This window comes from Cupressus sempervirens, chromosome 9 (genome assembly GCF_028749045.1).
Source record: "Cupressus sempervirens isolate cs-2001-9-10 chromosome 9, ASM2874904v1, whole genome shotgun sequence".
NCBI classification, from domain to species: domain Eukaryota; kingdom Viridiplantae; phylum Streptophyta; class Pinopsida; order Cupressales; family Cupressaceae; genus Cupressus; species Cupressus sempervirens.
In genome coordinates, this window is record NC_143126.1 from 790,237,660 (window position 1) to 790,256,057 (window position 18,398).

Consider the following 18,398-nt stretch of genomic DNA (forward strand, 5'->3'; position numbering starts at 1 on the left):
TTTTAAATCAAAAGCTAAGTAATAGATTCTATTATTGTTCTCAATCAAGACCATAGGAATAATTTAGTATCAAGTAAATGTCTATAACAAGGATCGATGGGAGTTGCAATGAACAACACAAAAAATAATGAAAAGAAGTTCTAGGTATTTTGAATTTGTTATAGAATATTATCTTACTCTTGGCCCAAATATTTTGAAGTGTGATTTCAAATCATATGAATTGTATATGAATTAGAAAAATCCTAATGAATTAAAGTGGGAGATGAATTTTTTTTATTGTTCATGAATATGAATTGTATATGAATTAGAAAAATCTTAATGAATTAAAGTGGGAGATAAATTTTTTTTATTTGTAAACAAGATTTAGACTAATTTTTATATAGTAATTTATAATATTAAAAAATATATAAATTTGAAAATAAAATAAAAATCAAAATTATTGATAAAAAAATTTAAGAAATTTAAATGTCAAATCATATACTACGATTTTAAGTTATTTTAAAGTTTTAAAAATAATTAAATTTTTTTTTTAAATACATTTCTATAGAGAATTGCAAAATAGAAATTAAATATTTTTTCGACTACGACTCATGCACCTAGCTTCGACTCCGTCTCTTGTGCCTAGCTTCAGCTTCAGCTCCTGCATGCAGCTCTGGCTCGTGTGGCTTCTTTTGTGATTGCAGCTGGTCTACCTCTAGATTCTACTATCTTGATTACTGGTGATTCGATGGTGGTTCCTCATGTGGCTCCTTCTTTAGTTTTTGTTGGTCCATCTCTGGTTTTTGTTATCACTTCATCCGATGCAGTCTTTTCCCTAGCTTTGGGGTTTTTAGGGGTTGGCTATGGTGCTGTTGGCTTAGAGTGGTAGAAGGCTACTAGTTTAGTGGAGGATGGATGGACCACAGTAAAATGAAAAAGGTCAAGCCCTCCACTCCCTCTTTTGATATGGCATTATGTTCTCAAAAGAAGGAATCAAAAGGGAAAGCCTGATGCGGCTGTCCTTTTTTGGCTCTCCTGGCTCTTTTTCCCTATACTTCTTTGTAGTGTGTCATGGTTGGGGATGTCTTTTCCCCTTTTCACCATGGGGTTTCAGGAGCCTAGTCAAAATCTATTTTTGTGGCTGTAGTGTACTGTGTTATCTATGATGCCACCATGGTCACCTTGTTTTGGTTGGTGACCTGTTTCACCTTGAGATGTAGTTTTATTTGGTTTGGGCTTCATTGAGTATCTTTTGATTTGTTAAGGGTTTCAGGCACCCTTCAAAACTTTTTTTCCTTAATCAAAAACATAAAAGTTAAATATCAACTTAAATCACTCTAAAGAATCATAAACATTTGTAAAAACTAAATTAGAGATACAAATTGTTAATCCATGGCATTCCAATTATCATTGACCATAAATACAAATTCACCCAAACAATTAGAAACAATATTCAATTTTTCAAAATTAGGAATTGTAACTAGTATATTATTTATTAATAGAGAATGACTATTCATCAAACAAAAACATGAATTAAAAAAATTAAATGAAATAAAATTTCCTTCACAAAAGAAAAATATTTGTCTCTTCATATAAAGTCAAATTCCATAAAAACTTTAAATTTTTTCCATTAGTCAAAAGAAAAATTAAAATCATAGAATTTATCTCACATTCAACACTTTTCTCATCTAACTTATAAGAATAATTCTCCATTAGAATTAGGATAATTCATACTCCTATTAAATCATTAGTACAAATCCCCGTAGTTTCAAAGAAAATGAAATAAATAAACCAAGTGTCATATTTTCCTACTCTTGCATTTATATATTTTTCTATAGCACTATAATGAGAGTTCTTAAATATCACTAACAAATTAAGCTTGTGAATAAATAGTTAACTTTGATTATTTAATACTTTTAGTCTAGAAATTGGTCATTAAAAGCCAACTTACTTTATTGCTTCATTAAGAACCATCAAAATGAGCTTAAAGTTCCTAATGAAAGAGAAGTCCATTAATCAACTCTATTTACCTCATTCAAAGAATTAGGTTGACAGAACATTTCGTTAGTAAAAATTTTTTTAATGGAATCTAAAATCCTTTCTCAAACTTTGAAAACCTTGAAAGATGTGATTATTTTAGCAGTTGAATTTGTCAAAATATCAAAACCAATTCTCTGGTAAGATCTAATGATTTAACTCTTATTAAATTTGGGAAAAGACCTTCAATAAGATCATCTAGGTCTTCAAGTCACTTGAGAAATCTATTCTTCGATCTTCTTACTTTGCTTCAATTTTGTCTTTTGTTATTTTCTTTGGTCCATTCTAAAATGGAATTATTCCACTTCAAGTAGAAACATTCAATCCAAACTTTTATTAATTACATCATCATTTAGAAATCAACACTATGTTTAGATTAATAGATATTTACTCTTAAGGTGGTGGTTGCTGGAAATATTATGAAAGGCTAAGTTACTGAGAGGGAAGGGGTGAAACAATAACTCTTTAGAACTTTAATCTTCAACTATCCAATTAGCTTTTAATCCTTCACATATAATCTAATCTAATTGCATGCATAAGAAACTAAAAACATGAAAGCATACATAACACTTTGACATAGATTTGGTGACCCAAAAACCTTCCAAATAGAAAGTAAAACCAGGGTGGGGATGATACCCACAAGCTTTAGTATTGCAGTATAAGGTTGGCTTGTTAAGGCTTACATTGATCACTTCTGATGATCTGCCCTATTAGGAGCAGTAAGGATTGCTAGGTCTACCTTGTTAAAGGATTTACAAACATACAATGAAGTATACAATCAGTAAAGAGATTTACATAAGACTATTAGGTCTACCTTGTTAAAGGATTTGACTGATCCACCTATTAGGATGAAGCAGTAGTTGATCTCTAATCTGCAACTTGGTTTGTTGAATGAGATTCCTTTGAGTGTATAAATTACCTTGCTATGATAGATATATCTTTACTACTCCTTATAAAGTTGTAGCCTTTGTAATTCACTCTTTCTTCTCTTCTCTGATTATATTTGATTACATTGCATTCCATTCATATGTTTGGATATGATACAATTCATTACATATATACCAATCCAATTATAGAATTACAAAGTTGGCTACAATACAAGTTTACACAAATATTACAAAGTTATCTCAAGTGTAGAAAATTGGGTTCTAAAGACTAACTTAGTGAGATTCTGATACTCAACATCCACTATCAATGGTTGGCATCATCATGCACTCAATGGACTTAGAAGCTTGGTCCATACTAATCACTTCCAAGTAGTCTTGAACTCAGCTTGCATTGGTGACTTGGTGAATACTATGGAACTCATCATATAAATTGAATCACTTGATTCACACTATGTAACTCAATCAATGCTTCCTCTATGAGCTTGATATAAACTGAACCACTTGGTTAAAATTGAGTAGCTTGGTTAACACTAGACTCGTATCACATCAACTACAAACTTGGTAAGCATTGTATAGCTCAATTTAACCTGGTAAACTCGGCATACACTGAGATGCTTAGTTTACACTACTGATCTTCACACTAGCTATAACTGCTCGGTACACACTAAAACTTGTCCAAAGGACTTGGTAGAAACTATAGAACTTGGTAACAACTTAAATGCTTGGTTAACACTGTTAACTATACAATAAACTTAGTAGATACTTACAATCTGAATAAATGTATGTCACAAATAAAAACCTTGACTAATATTGTACAATAAACTTGATAGATACTTACAATTTGAATAAGTGTATGTCACTAATAACAAACTTGACTAACATGTCAACAATCTCCCCCTTTGGAATTAGTGACAAAAACACTTATCAACCAAAATTGAATTCAAAAAGTTTCCTGAATACCTTTATCCATCACCTTGTGATTCTAGCTTGGTAGAGTATATTGTTTTTGAGATTTCTCAAAATTAGTTTTGTAAGATATATATCTATACAATATACTATACATCTCCTTTCTATATACAATTGTCATACATGTTGTACATTCTTCTTTCACATCTTTCTTCCTCATTGTTTTTACAACTTTTTATATTACAATTTCTCCCCCATAACTTTTTACATCTTTTCTTCATCTATCTCCCCCTTTACACAAATATACATCTTTCTCCCCCTTTTTGACATTAATGCCAAAGGTGTATTCTATATATTTGCACAGTAATGCCAAAATGAGATAGGAAATTTTGAATGTACCTTTAATATGAGTTCCAATAGTTTTTCCCAATTGTCCTGCAAGACCTTACATTTGTGTAGTGCAATTTGCACTCCTACCGACAACTCAATTAGGTGGTCTGCTATGGAGAAATTATTGTCATGGATGAGGGTTTTTGCATGTGCAATATGCTTTTGTAGAGCATCCATGTTAGGGAGAATCATATTCTAAATATCTACCAATGTAGATCTGATTCTAGCTTCTTAAATTCTACCTGCATATCTATTAAAAATATTATCTTCTTAAAATGGGCAGAGCTTGAACTTGGGTCAAGCTGCAACTACTGTGCACTTGTCTTCAGGTCTTCATCAATCTTGGACAATTTGTCCTTTATTTCCTTAGTAAAATTTGAAACATCACATAACTAACCAAAAAGTGATGATACATTAGTGCAAGAAGTATCCAGAGAGCCCAAAATGGTAGAGAGTTCTACTTGGTAGATGGAAATCTATTGAGAAATGTGCTCTAACACTTTATTTTCAAACTTCTTCTCTGATTTCTATAATAACTTGTCTTGTACATCCAAGTCTTCACTGAAATTTTGGACTACCTCTCCCAATTGATTCAAAACTGGTTGAGAAGAATCAACTTCTATACCTATAGCCTCTCTCAAAATATTCTTGGCATCCTCAATGATTTTAAATTCTTCGTCTCTTTCCTCTCTTAGCCTTTGCAACTTGGATTTCTTTTGGAGAAGTTCACCAAATATCTATATTTGACCTAGATTGAGTTTGGAAATGTCCCAATTTAGGATCACTATTTCCTCATCAAGGTCTATTTCCTCCTTTTCTTTTCCTTTGCCCTAAAAATTTGTGTTTGGTTGAGGTTTGGTCTCAACCGTCCTTGCACTTATTTCTTACTTACTAGGAATGGAAATAATAATAGATATAATAGGGCTTACTGCAAAAATTGATACTATAATTACTATAGAAATACTAGTAGAAATATCTAAAGTAGCCAAAAAAAATAGATGTGTTTGAAACTGATGTCTCAATCATAGTTGAAGAGGGAAGAGTCTAGAACTTAGTAGATGAAGTACTTGATACTTCAATCAATGATATCCTGAGCTAAACTGGTGCAAAGATTGATTGGATGTTTGTGTTGTCATTGGTAGTCACAATCAATCTTGTTAAGGCTATCTACATGCTTGATGTTGTCACTATTTTTCTTGGAGAGTGAGGAAGTAAGGCAATAAATATTGTAGTAATCTTAATTGAGTCAGTTTCCTCATCATCTCATGTTCCTTCCTTGGTAGCCTCTTGCTCGTGTTCCTCTTCATAATCAATAGTTTGAAAATGTGTTCTCTCTTCATCATTTCCTTCATCATCTTCATCTTCCTTTTCATGTATGCTAACTAGAAAATCACTTATTTTATGAAGAAGATATACATTCTTCCATGCATTTTTAGCATTCCTTACAACATGCTCAATGTCTTTCATCAGTACTAGACAAGTGTTAAATTTTAGGGTTAATTTCTCCTCATTTTTCTTTAGAGATACCTTAATCTCCTTGTCTATTATGCTTGGTATAAGATCCCTCAGGGTTTGCACATAGATGTCCTTTACAATTTGAATGGAAAATTCTCATCTTGGCTTAATCTTATCCATCAAAATGTTAGGAATCTGAGAAGTAAGCTGATCAGGTGAGTATTTCCACTTACCCATTTTGTCCATCACCAAATCTTCAATCTACTTCTATTCTTCATCAATTCTAATTTCATACTTTAATGCTTTAAAATTTTTTATACCAGCCCCTATCTCTAGTTATTTTAATCTATCTTGGAAGGTGGGTGGAGGTTTTATGAATATTATATCTCCTCCTTCCTTTTCAACTTTCTTCCTTGAGGATCTCCTCGTAAATACTATAGTGAATGGCTTAGGTGGCTTGGTGATGATTACCTTCCCCTTTTTTTTCAATGGATCCTCTTCCTTTGATCCTTCTTCATCCTCTACTTATTCATCTTCACCTTTTCCATTAGTCAACAAAAGAGTAGGACTTATTTTCAATTTGGTAATTCTTTTCTTGCCTTTGTTTACTACCCGATGGAGCTTGATTTCCAATTCTATCCTTGTTTTGGCTTCATCATAAGCACCAAAATATGAAGCCTTGGGGTAAACTAGCTCATTTATCAATGCCTCAATTATATCTTTAGTTTCATCAATATTGACCTCATATCCTAGAGGTTTCACCCACACAATTCTAGACCTGACTACTTGAATGTATAACTTATCACTATCTACCATGAAACACACATCATCATTGTAGTCTTCAACTAATTTCTTGGGGATTTTGGATCTCTTATTCATTTTCTCCTTGAATGCATCAAAATAATTTTCCATTATAGTATTATAATTTTCTCCCATCTCAGCATTGTACTCATTAATTTGGTAGAGTACTAGCACATCTTTTCTCCATACAACTAAACCTTTTGAAGGAAAGAATTTCTGAATATAAAAGAATAAACATGTCAATAGGGAGCCAAACTTATAGTGTTTTTTCTTTGATTTTTTTATGCTCTCCATATTCTTGTTGAATTGATTCAAGAGTAGCTTGGAAAGGTCAAGACAAAGGTTGTTCTTGACTACCTTGTATGCCAGCTCTACAGCTTCACACGATACACTATTCAACCTGCTTTAACTATAGATCTTGTGGGAAATGATATGAATGCCAAATTTCAATTCCAAGTCAGTGGAACTGCTTATCTTCATGCCTCTACCATCCCATTCTACTAGGGTTTTCTTCTCTAGTTCAACCTGACCTAGGGTTTTGGTCATCTTAGCTTTGACCAACATTAGGAGACCAGTGATTCTATGAATCATCTTTTTCATCATCAAAATTGGTCATTCCAACCATAACTATCCATTTTTCACTTGACTAAGAATAAACCTAATCCATTTCACTTGGAATTCATGGGGCATGTGAGGAATATGGGTTAATCCTTTAGTCTTAAGGTGTTGATACTCAGGTTTCAAGATGTCATTCACACACAACCTTTATAGGGATTTGTCCATTTCCAAAGTGCCAATATCTTGAATTGTGAATTTAAAATGAAAATGAATGTCATTAATAAACACTAACTTTTGAGGGATTTTTGATTGTGCTCTACTCAAATCTAGAGTTTCAGTGATTGCAGGAGTGAGCTTGAAGTCTGGTGCTTTCCATTCTACACCGTGAACCAACATGTCTAAACCTCATTTCCCCTTGCTCCTACTGGATACCATCTTATCTTGATATATTTTGAGAGAATTCTAAAACTTTGATAAAAATTCACTTAAATCTCTTGAAGATCACACTACACAATAGCTCTTGAAATTTCACAGTGAAAATGACTTCAAATTCATTCCTTTTATCAAATTCTACCATAAATTTTTGGTACGAATGATAGATCAAATTGAGAGACTATCATCCACTTTGCTTGCATTTATTACTTAGTAGAGTCTTCCATCATTCAATAACCACATAAAATTTTAGTTACTCCCAACCTCACTTGGTAGAGTTTGTGACCCGACCTCACTCTATAAGGAAAGTACCTCGGTAGTAACTGGTATCCTTTTACTCAGTGATCCCTTTGTATTTTGAATATAGATATGGATCATTTATCCTTTCACCTAGAACTAATTTGGATGTCTTCTTTGGTAGCCTAGTTCCAATTCTACTTTCTAGAAATCAAGTGGAAATAGTGGAGTCACCCAATTCTTGACTGACTTGTTCATCATTACTTGGACTTTCATTCTCAATAGACTTTGGAACCCACATTTGCCTCATCTATTTTTGGATGTTATCAGCCTTTGCCTTCTTTTCATCTTCAATTCTTCTAGTTTTCATACAATTCTTTGCAAGATGACCATGTTGTATACAAATGAAACATCTTTTAGTAGTATCTCTTTTTCTAATATGATGTTTTACACAATTCATACCAATGTGTCTGAATTCTCCATATTAATGACATCTTCACCAAGTGTTATAGTCCCAACCAAATATAGCTTTCACAATTTGTTCTACTGGATTCAATATCTTGGTTTTGCATTCTAATGACTTGTGTACATGATTCTTGCATTTGTGACATTTGCCTTCAAATCTTGGTTTCTCTTTTCATTCATTAGCCTTATGACCATGCTGGTTGCAATTGTAGCACTTTCCATTGAATTTTCCTTTTCCATTACTCCAACATTTGTTTGATGTATGACCTATCTTACCATAGTGATTGCAAGTAGGTCATTGCTTCTTTATAGCTCCTTGTTTGGAAGATTCACCTTCTTCTTTGTATCCAATTCCTGCTTTTCCCTATTGTCTATAGATTATTTTCTCATTCAACTGATTTATGTTTGCTTGAGATTTCATCATTCTTTTATTGATTTGTCTTTTAGAGTTTAGGTTATTCTGCAATCTTTTATTTTCAGATTTTAGGTTCATGATTTCTTCATTTGAATTGGTGAGCTAATTAATGAAGTCAATCTACTGAAGGGATAGATGTTGAAACTCATTATCTTTTCCTTCTATTTCTTCTTTTATCTTTTTTTTTTCTCTTCCGTGACTTCACATAGCCTTATTGACTGAATTTCTTGATCTATTCTTAGTTTTCTTACTTCTTCTTGCAATGAACCATTCTTTTCCAAGAGTTCTTTGATTGCTTCATTTGTTTCATTTGAGTTGCTTGATGGATGAAGGTATTCAATTCTTTCTTCAATGTAGACATGATCATTCATTTGAATTGCAAGATCTTTTCTTCTTTCCAAGGATTGAGAGAGTTGCTCTTTTGCTTTATGGAATTGTGCAATAACCATTTCTAAATCCAACTTTGCATTATCAATAGCCTTATCAAGTCTAAATATCTCCATGGTCTTTGATTTTTGCTCAAGCTATTAAAATTTCTCTGATAACCAAAATGCACTGATACTAGTTGTTGGAAATATTATGAAAGGCTAGTTATTGAGAGGGGAGGGGTGAATCAATAACTCTTTAAAAATTTAATCTTCAACTATACAATTAGCTTTTAATCCTTTACATATAATCTAATCTAATTGCATGCATAAGAAACTAAAAACATGAAAGCATACATAACACTTTGACACATATATTTGGTGACCTAGAAACCTTCCAAATAGAAAGTAAAACTAGGGTGAGGATGATACCCACAAACTTTAGTATTGTAGTATAAAGTTAGCCTATTAGAGCTTACATTGATCACTTTTGATGATCTGCCCTATTAGGAGAAATAAGGACTACTATGTCCACCTTGTTAAAGGATTTACAAACATACAATGAAGTATGCACTTGATAAAGAGATTTACATAATACTATTAGATCTACCTTGTTAAAAGATTTGTTTGATCCACCTATTAGGATGAAGCAGTAGCTGATCTCGGATCTACAATGTGGTTTTTTGAATGAGATTCCTTTGAGTATATGAATCACCTTCCCATGATAGATATATCTTTGCTACTCCTTATACTACTGTAGCCTTTGTAATTCAATATTTCTGCTCTTCTTTGATTATATTCGATTACATTACATTCCATTCATATCTTTGGATATGATACAATTCATTACATATATACTGATCCAATTATACAATTACAAATTTGGCCACAATACAAGTTTACAAAAATATTACAAAGTCGGCTCAAGTGTAGACAAATATTACATATATCACTTGATGGTATCAATGTGTTAAGACATGATTAGCATCTTCTTGTCACAAAATGTCTAAACTATCGATTGTCACATGATTACCCAATGATAGACTTGTGCTTGATGGATTTTTTTGAAAACCATAGCCACCTATTAATGTGCTATGACAAATCAGTTGCAAATCTTTATACAAAAATGCCTTTCATATTTTCCATTATGATACCATGTGATTGGTGATACTTCAATTTGAATGCATAATACAGTAGGCAATATTTGATAGACAACTCAATTGCATGTAAGAGCCTTCTATTGTTACGTGAAGAATGAGAAAATTTGAGGCACTCACATGACACGTTGTAGACATAGAGAATATCTATTCACAACTTAGAAATTTTATATGCAATGTTGTTGGAGATACTTGATCATAGAGTCTTATACTAACTCAACATGTTGATGGTCAAAGCTAGTTATACTTATATGTTTACTTTACATTAATGGTAGTTTTATGTTTCATCTATGTGTGGAATGATTAGGAATCTTCTCATCATAGGTCTTCAAAGTATCAATATAATACATTTCATTTCTAACTTGTCACCATCTCTAACAAAAATATATTATACTCGCTAGTTGTCAGAATGTAGGGGCATATAGAAACACCTTCAAGTTCTTGGCATTGATTTGTAAAAAAAAATTGTTCAAATGGAGACTAGAAAATTGGGCTCCATCACCATGTATACATCAAAATGGTGTAGAGACATGCTTGTGTTTGTTGAGGAAATGGAAATGTGGTTAGTTAGTTACCTTTGTACATTAAGGTTTACAAATTTCCTACTACATAGGGATAGGGGCAACTTCAATAGTAAGTGGTAGGTTTCCTGGGCACCAATGTCTCTTTCAACTAATGTGTTAGTTAGCATCTTGCACGATGCATTTGAAGCTGGTTTTTCAGATGCAAAGGTTGTGGAGATGCAAGATAGCATAGAGTGGTATGTCTCAGACTTTTGCTCTACTTTTGCAGCGTATTTTGCAATATATTTTAAGAATACAATTATTGATAGAACAAGTTGGCAGTCTACATTGGCCCTCCAAATGGACAAAATTGATGCATTGTGGAGATTGATATGGTCATCATTGCATGTCAGATTGACCTTTTTTTTTTCATTTTCACTAATAGAAATGTCTAAACTAGTTTGTGCTATCCATGGGGCTTTATATTGACAAACCATAGTAGCCTACTTTTTTCGAAGGAAAGTTTATGTTGTGCACTTTGTATGTCATTGGAAATGATTGGCTCATTTAGTGTAATCATTGAATGTGTTACTTTTTAAAATTGAATCAGCATACAATAGGCAAGGGTCATCTATTGGTGAGAGGGGTATCGCTTCCTTTCTTTGTTCAGTGGTCCTTGAGTTCCATGCAAAGACATAGTTGATAATGTATTTGACTGCATTCTCCACTACTTGTGCATTATTCCAATCAAGTTTCTCAAAGTTTAAGGCACCAAGAAGCCAAATGATCCATGGATATGTGTAGATCCTCTATTTTGTCATTTGTACCAATAGTTCCTAACTCCCAAGAGATTTTTGAGGACCTCTCAAAATGTGGTAAGTTTGTGGTGCATGTATGGAGCAGTGAGATGTGTGTTTTGCACTATGTTTTATAGCCTCGTGTTGTTGAGAGCATGATATTGTGCAAGTCGGCCCATTTTGTATTTGCTGCACTTAATGTGAAAACTAGTGTTGGACAGCCAAGTTGTATAACCATATCAGATAACTCACCTCATCTTTGATTCCAAAAAGGCCTTTTTCCATAGATCTTTGAGAGGTAAAATGGATAATTTGTTCTATGAGTTTTTCATTTGGTAGGTCCTTTAGCCTTTGATGAAGGCCTGAAATAGTTGTAGGAAGTGCTTTGTCTAGTTGTCTTTAGACAAAAACTAATGTTGTAGACTGGGTTCAATGCCTCATGAGTAAGTTTAGCAAAAACTATCTAAATTGAGGGTGTTGGCCAAGTCGATTATCATGATACCGCATAAGATGCACAACATATTCATGGAGGCACACTTCCTTTAATCATCACCTTTAGGAAACAATATAGGAAATGTCATTGCAAATAAGCCTTTTGTGGTATACTCATTTATTGGTTTTGGTGAAATGGTTGGCCACTGTATTTTAGGGATTGATTGGCATGTTCCTAATTGTAGCAGGAATCTCAATTCTACAACCCTAGTGGATGCACTTGGTAGATTTTCTACAAAAGAGGATTGTTCCTATAAAATACCTTCAAGGAGATCATTATTTGTAGCTTTTGTCATTGAAAAGCCCAATTCTTATTGATCAAGAGTCAATGTTGTTTGACATGGGAGGTCTCAAACATCAGTAGAGGTAATAGGTAATGATGCTAGTGTAGTTGTGTATAGGCGTGCACCCCACTAATATGGATCATTCTAGATTTTGTATTTCAATGCCTCATATACATGATCCTTGCTAATGTAGAAATTGTATTGTTGTTTTTCTATACTCTCCCTGTTAACAATTATTATGTCCAATTCACCTATGTACCTTGGTAATTGAGATACGATAGTAGGAATATCTTGAGGGAAAGATATAGTGTGGCCACTATATTTTAGTTGGCCACCTTTTGCATAGGTCACTTGAAGTATTGGGATGACTCTTTAAATTAGCATCTCTTCTATCTGAGTTAGGATTTTTAAGCAAGAAGGTTCCTCTCCAGAGCCCATGTGATTTCATTGTGAGAGTCGCTGACCATACTTTTCAAATGCACATCTACAACAGGTATTTGTACCATTGCACTTTTTTTTTTTGATACATGGATACTTTTCCATGAAAATTACACATGTTAGCATGAAAGGGTATCCAAATTTGCACAAAAGTTATTTCTAGCAGTGTAATAATATGTACCAAATTGTAGTATACTTTCCATTGCCTCTACTGAATTGACATGTTGGCCTACATTTTGGAGGTGAGCAAAAAAGGTGGGGATGTCAAATGGGCAGCTTGTGTTGGATTGGTTGAGCTATGGTGGACATATTGGGAGCATGGTAGGGTTATGAGATGGTGACAGTGTAACATTTGGGGTTGTCAAATGAAGGTTTCAGTACATCTCTTGATGTTTCATATCGATTTTTTCTACACTTGCATGATATCATTTTTGTTGCAGCTCATTTCTTTGAGCTCGTCTACTGGAATCAATATTATTTTGTACTTGCATCATCGGGCCAATTTCTATGAGTATTTGTAGTATTGGTTGTATTGATGATTGCTATTTGCACCTTTAGCATATGAAAGGAAAAGTGTGTTAAACAAGGATACTTAATGGGTATAAACAAATGATAGAGATACTAGTTTGGAATGGGCGTGGAAGTAGACTATACAAGCAAGAGAGGAAAGTATGTTATATAGTTTAGAAATAGTAATACATTAGTACATGTGATTTTAAAACATAGTAAAATAATACCAAACTGTAAATACTAATATATAGATGATGTTCATTTACAGATGTACAATAATGTCAATGTTATTTGGAAAGAAATATTTCTTAATTTGAGCAGTTTAGTACGTACAAATAGAATATAAGTAAAACAAGAATGTCAACTATTTACATAGGGAAAACAATATTGTTGGAAAATATGTGGTCTAGCTGAGTGGTTCAAAGAAAAAAAAAATTGTTTAAAAGATAGTTTCTAGAAAAATTTTAAATATCAATTTCTAAGTAATAACAAAGTGATACAGTCTAAGAAATCTTTAACCTTATAGTTACAATTAGAAACATACTGATCACTACAGAGCAAAATTTTTTGTAAGTGTAATATTTGTATACATATGACTATATTAAAAGATACTCAAACATAGTAATACTATGCATGTAGGAAGAAGGATTATTTTAGGATTATTCTATGTTAAAGCATTGCAGATGTGACTCAAATGGTCTTAAAGGCTATCATAATGATGCTTTGTCTTTTCTATCCATCAAATGTTGCTACTTTTATGTTGACCTAGAATAGAAAAGTATGGCTTACCATTGTGGCCAAAATTTCCTTGCTAGCATCAGCTTCTGCAAGTAGCAATTGGAGGTCTTCTACAGAGACACCCAATAAGGCATTTGCAAGGCCATCAAATGGTGTGACCTTTTCAAGCTTTCCTATTGCATCTTTCAAGTTCATTTTTAGCATGTAGCTAAAATCACAATTGAGAACATTTAGAGCACACTTTGGGCATTCAAATGTAGTTGGAAAGGTCTATGGAACCTTTTTCTTACTTTTTTTATTCTCCACAACACACAGGCATGAGAGGTAGTAAAAGTTGTTGAGATATAGCTTTGTTACAATAGTTTTGATGCATGTGGTTTTCTTTCAAAAAATGGTGCAATGGAGAAAAGATGAGATAGGTACTACATTGTCAAAGTTTAGAGTGGTTGATATGGCACTAGATAAGGGTCTTGGAGCATTATCAAGGGATTTTGTGGTATACCATGTTCTAGGTGTAGTGGCTTCTAATATATTAGGATTTATCACAATTTCAATTAGATATATACTATCTAGAGCCTTGCCACACCAAGATATAATATGAGTAGATTGGGTTAGGAGTATTGAAGGGTTTGGTAGTAGTGGCAGTGCTTCAATATTCCTACCCTCAACATCACAAAGTTCACCCCACATGGTGATATCAATAGTACAATTTGATATATCAATAATAGTAATTGTGTATTTGTGTCTTTCAGTACCATCTACTTTGCAAATGATTGATGTAGGACTAATAGATAGCATGATGCCAAGGCCATTGTTACATCCCAAAAATTTGACCTATTTAAAAATTTATTATAGCCATTGAGATGATTAATTTAAAACTATTTTTCTTCCCTATTCATTTGAAAATGATTAGCTATATGTAACTCTTGTTTCATATGAATTTAGTTGTTATCAATTATGTATAATTGTTTATTGATGATGGTAGTTAGCCATTACTTATCATATGTTGATGAAGGTAGTTAGTAGTTGCTAGTTTACTGAATGATGGTAGTTAACTAATTTCTTTACTACTATCTATATTATATGTTGGTATGGATTTATCATGGAGAACTCTTTGTTATTGTGGGAAATGTTGCATGGGTGGTTATAGGAGCAAACAAAGTGGGGAAGCATTGCTTAATAGGATCTACAGAATGGGGCACTACTTTAGTCCATTTCTTTGATCGACAGGTATCACCTCTAACTGCCTTGGTAAGGACCTAGTGACTACATAATAGGGTACATACATTAGACATGCATGACCTACTTGGACAATCAATAAAATATTAAATATTTAAACATAATAAAAATTTGTACCTTTAAATGGTTTATGTTGGTATTCTCATCATTTCCTTTTATATATATATATATATATATATATATATATATATAAATTCACATAAGTATAAAAGTATGGTGCCACCATAGTATTAAATTATTCAAGCTCATCTATATTAACACACACACACACACACACACACACACACACACACACATATATATATATATATGCATATACATTGAGAGGATATGAAGATAAAATAATCTACCAATTAGTATACAAATATGTGTATCCTAATAGGTATAACTTTTGACACAATAATAATATGATGACACCATTTGAAAATTATATATATATATATATATATATATATATATAATTTTAGTAAGGAGTCCTTCAAATTCTCTCTTATAAGTCTCTATGAGAGATGATGAGTAGACTTTGCATTTTTCTTCTTTTGAATTGGTGAACTAAGAAGCTGATCATCTTCTTGTAACTTCTATCAAGAGATGTGGCTTCTATTGAGCCTTCTATATTGTTCTCATTTTTATATAAGCTTGAGAGTATGTCTGGTATTTATCATCGATATTTTTGTTCTTCTCCATTCCTTCTGCTCATTTTCTTACCCTTTTTCATATGGCTAATATTTGAATGAAACTGAACTCCTATTTCTGCTATTAAAGGGTCTTACCATTTTGAAATCTGCATTGGCAATTCAAACTTTTGAGAACTGGCCTTTCAGAATTAATCAAGATCCAATCCTTCACTAATCAGGTATCAAGTGCAATCTATTTGGCTTGAAGGGGTTTGGGATTCTAATTTGTTACTCAAGTACAGTCTGAGATTAAATGATTTAGTTGTTTAAGTTTGTTTCTCAAGTGTGATCTATTTGAGTTAAAGGGATTGGTTGTTGTAGTTTGTTTTTCTCACATTGAGTTCAAATATTTTGTTCATATTGCATACTAAAATTTCTACAAAGGTTTTTTGTTGAGTAGGATGCAAGACATATCTTGATTGATTCGAAAAACATTGCCCATTGTAATAAACTCAGCCATGTTTTATTGAAATAGTGCCACCTGCTATCACATCATCGTAGATAGATTTTGATTTGTTTGGTCCACCCTCTGAGCCATTAGCTCTTCCTACACCTAGAACTAGAGTTTTACCAAATAGAACATCCACTAATGGGCTAAGCTCAGTAGCTAATCTATTTGGAGATGCCAATTTTGGTTTAAGTTTTACTGCTACAATTGCTCCTAGTTCTCATAATTAGCTAAATGTTGTTGTTAGTTTGTTGTCATGTATAGTGGTGGTTGCTCTAAATTTTAATTTATAACCCTAGAAGCACTAAAAATCATATTTTTATCATTATTCATAGGCTAATGCTTAATAATAATTATAGCTATGCTGGTGTCAAATTTATTGGAAAGTCACCATTGGGGTTTGAATTTTTTGCCAGTAACTTGTAAGGTATACTTGACCACTTCTAAACAACAGGAATCTATAGTTGTACATTTCAATTATTAAATAATAGTCAAAGGTAGGGAACCTACCTTGTCTTCCAACATTGGGATTCTAATAGTATATGCATCACAGGAGCCTTTCTTGGAGCAATTTTTTTTTACTAGCTATATTACTCATATTGCTAAGTTTTAATTTGCTTTCCTTTTTTATGCCTTCCTTTGCAATTTTTTGATGTTTTTCCTAATTTGCATGGAGATTACCAAAATTTTCCCATCAAGAAGTGTTGATCGCACAAGGAGAAAGAGTAGTAGAGATTTCTAATGGTATGTAAAGAGCATAGAGGTTGCTAGTCCAATGGTAAACATTACTGCATAATGTGTAATAACCAGCAAGTGGGGGCCATTCTAGTTGAATAACTAATTGGTTGAATCAAGATATCATTATGTTTATTGTCTTGGAAAATAGGAAATAATACCTATGGAGAGTATGACATACTCAGGAGTGTTTTGTAGCTATGGTTAAATTTTGATTCATTGTTTTGTATCTATGGTTAAATGTTTATTGAGCCCAAATGACTGATATATGTTTAACTAAATTTTGATGGTGTAGATGTTGCCTATTGATAGCTATAACAACAAGAGTACTTATTCAAAAGTATTTGGAAATGCAACCTCCATAGATCTTTTTAGGAGACTAGACTATAGTAGTTTAATTGCTCAACCATGTAAGATACTTGTATATAAGTTGCTAATTTTGAAAAGCCATTAAAAAGGGTACTCTTATATACATGAAATTGGAAAAGTTCATTTACATTATGAATAAGGAGGTTGTATGTAACCTTCTATCTGCATTCCCTTATAGTGTACATCCCTTTGAAGCTTCGCTATACTACTTTTTTCAAAATATACTAGTTTACCTATTCAACAATGTTAGATAAATGTGTATAAGTTACACACATTGATGGGCATAACAAAAATGGGCATTTGTATTTGCATAAAATTGCAAAAGTTATTTTATATTATTAATAAGGAGGCCATATCTAAACTTTCACTTACATTTCCTTATATTTAGCATTTCTTTGTTGTTGTTGTACATCACTTTCAAGCTTCTCTACCTTACTATTTGAGGCATCTGTATTGATTTTCCCTTAGCACGCAACATAGATTTGACCTTGGCCCTAACCTCAGATGTCCACTTGTTTCTTTCATGCCTAATCCTCTTCAAGATGCTAGCTATTGTTTCATCATCTCCCATAGGTTTAATTTGGGAGTAATCATAGTCTTCACTCAGAGCGTTCACTATCCTTACTTGTGAAGGATTGCGGGTACATTTTCTCTATGTGTGCTAAATGATGGCCATCCTTTGCTTAAATATCATATATAATAGCTAAACTTAGTACAAATACAATTACAAGTAAATGGAGGCAAAATCTACATTCATTCATAACTAATGTGGGAATGATTTCTGAAACAAAAAGTAATCTTCACTATAATTCTAAATAAGGAATGTACTAGTGATTTTAGAATAACAAATTAATCTTGCCTATAAACCAAGAGAGAATTGTAGTCTAAATAATCCATGAGATAATTTTAGTAGTAGTGATTTTAGAATAACAAAGTAAGCTTCCCTATAAACCAAGAGACAATTATAGTCTAATTATTACACCCCAAAAGTATATATAATCCTTCTAAATTGTAGCCTAATTATTACATAGACTGCAAGTAGATATAAAGCATATGTACCTTTTGGTTAATAGAAATTGGATTC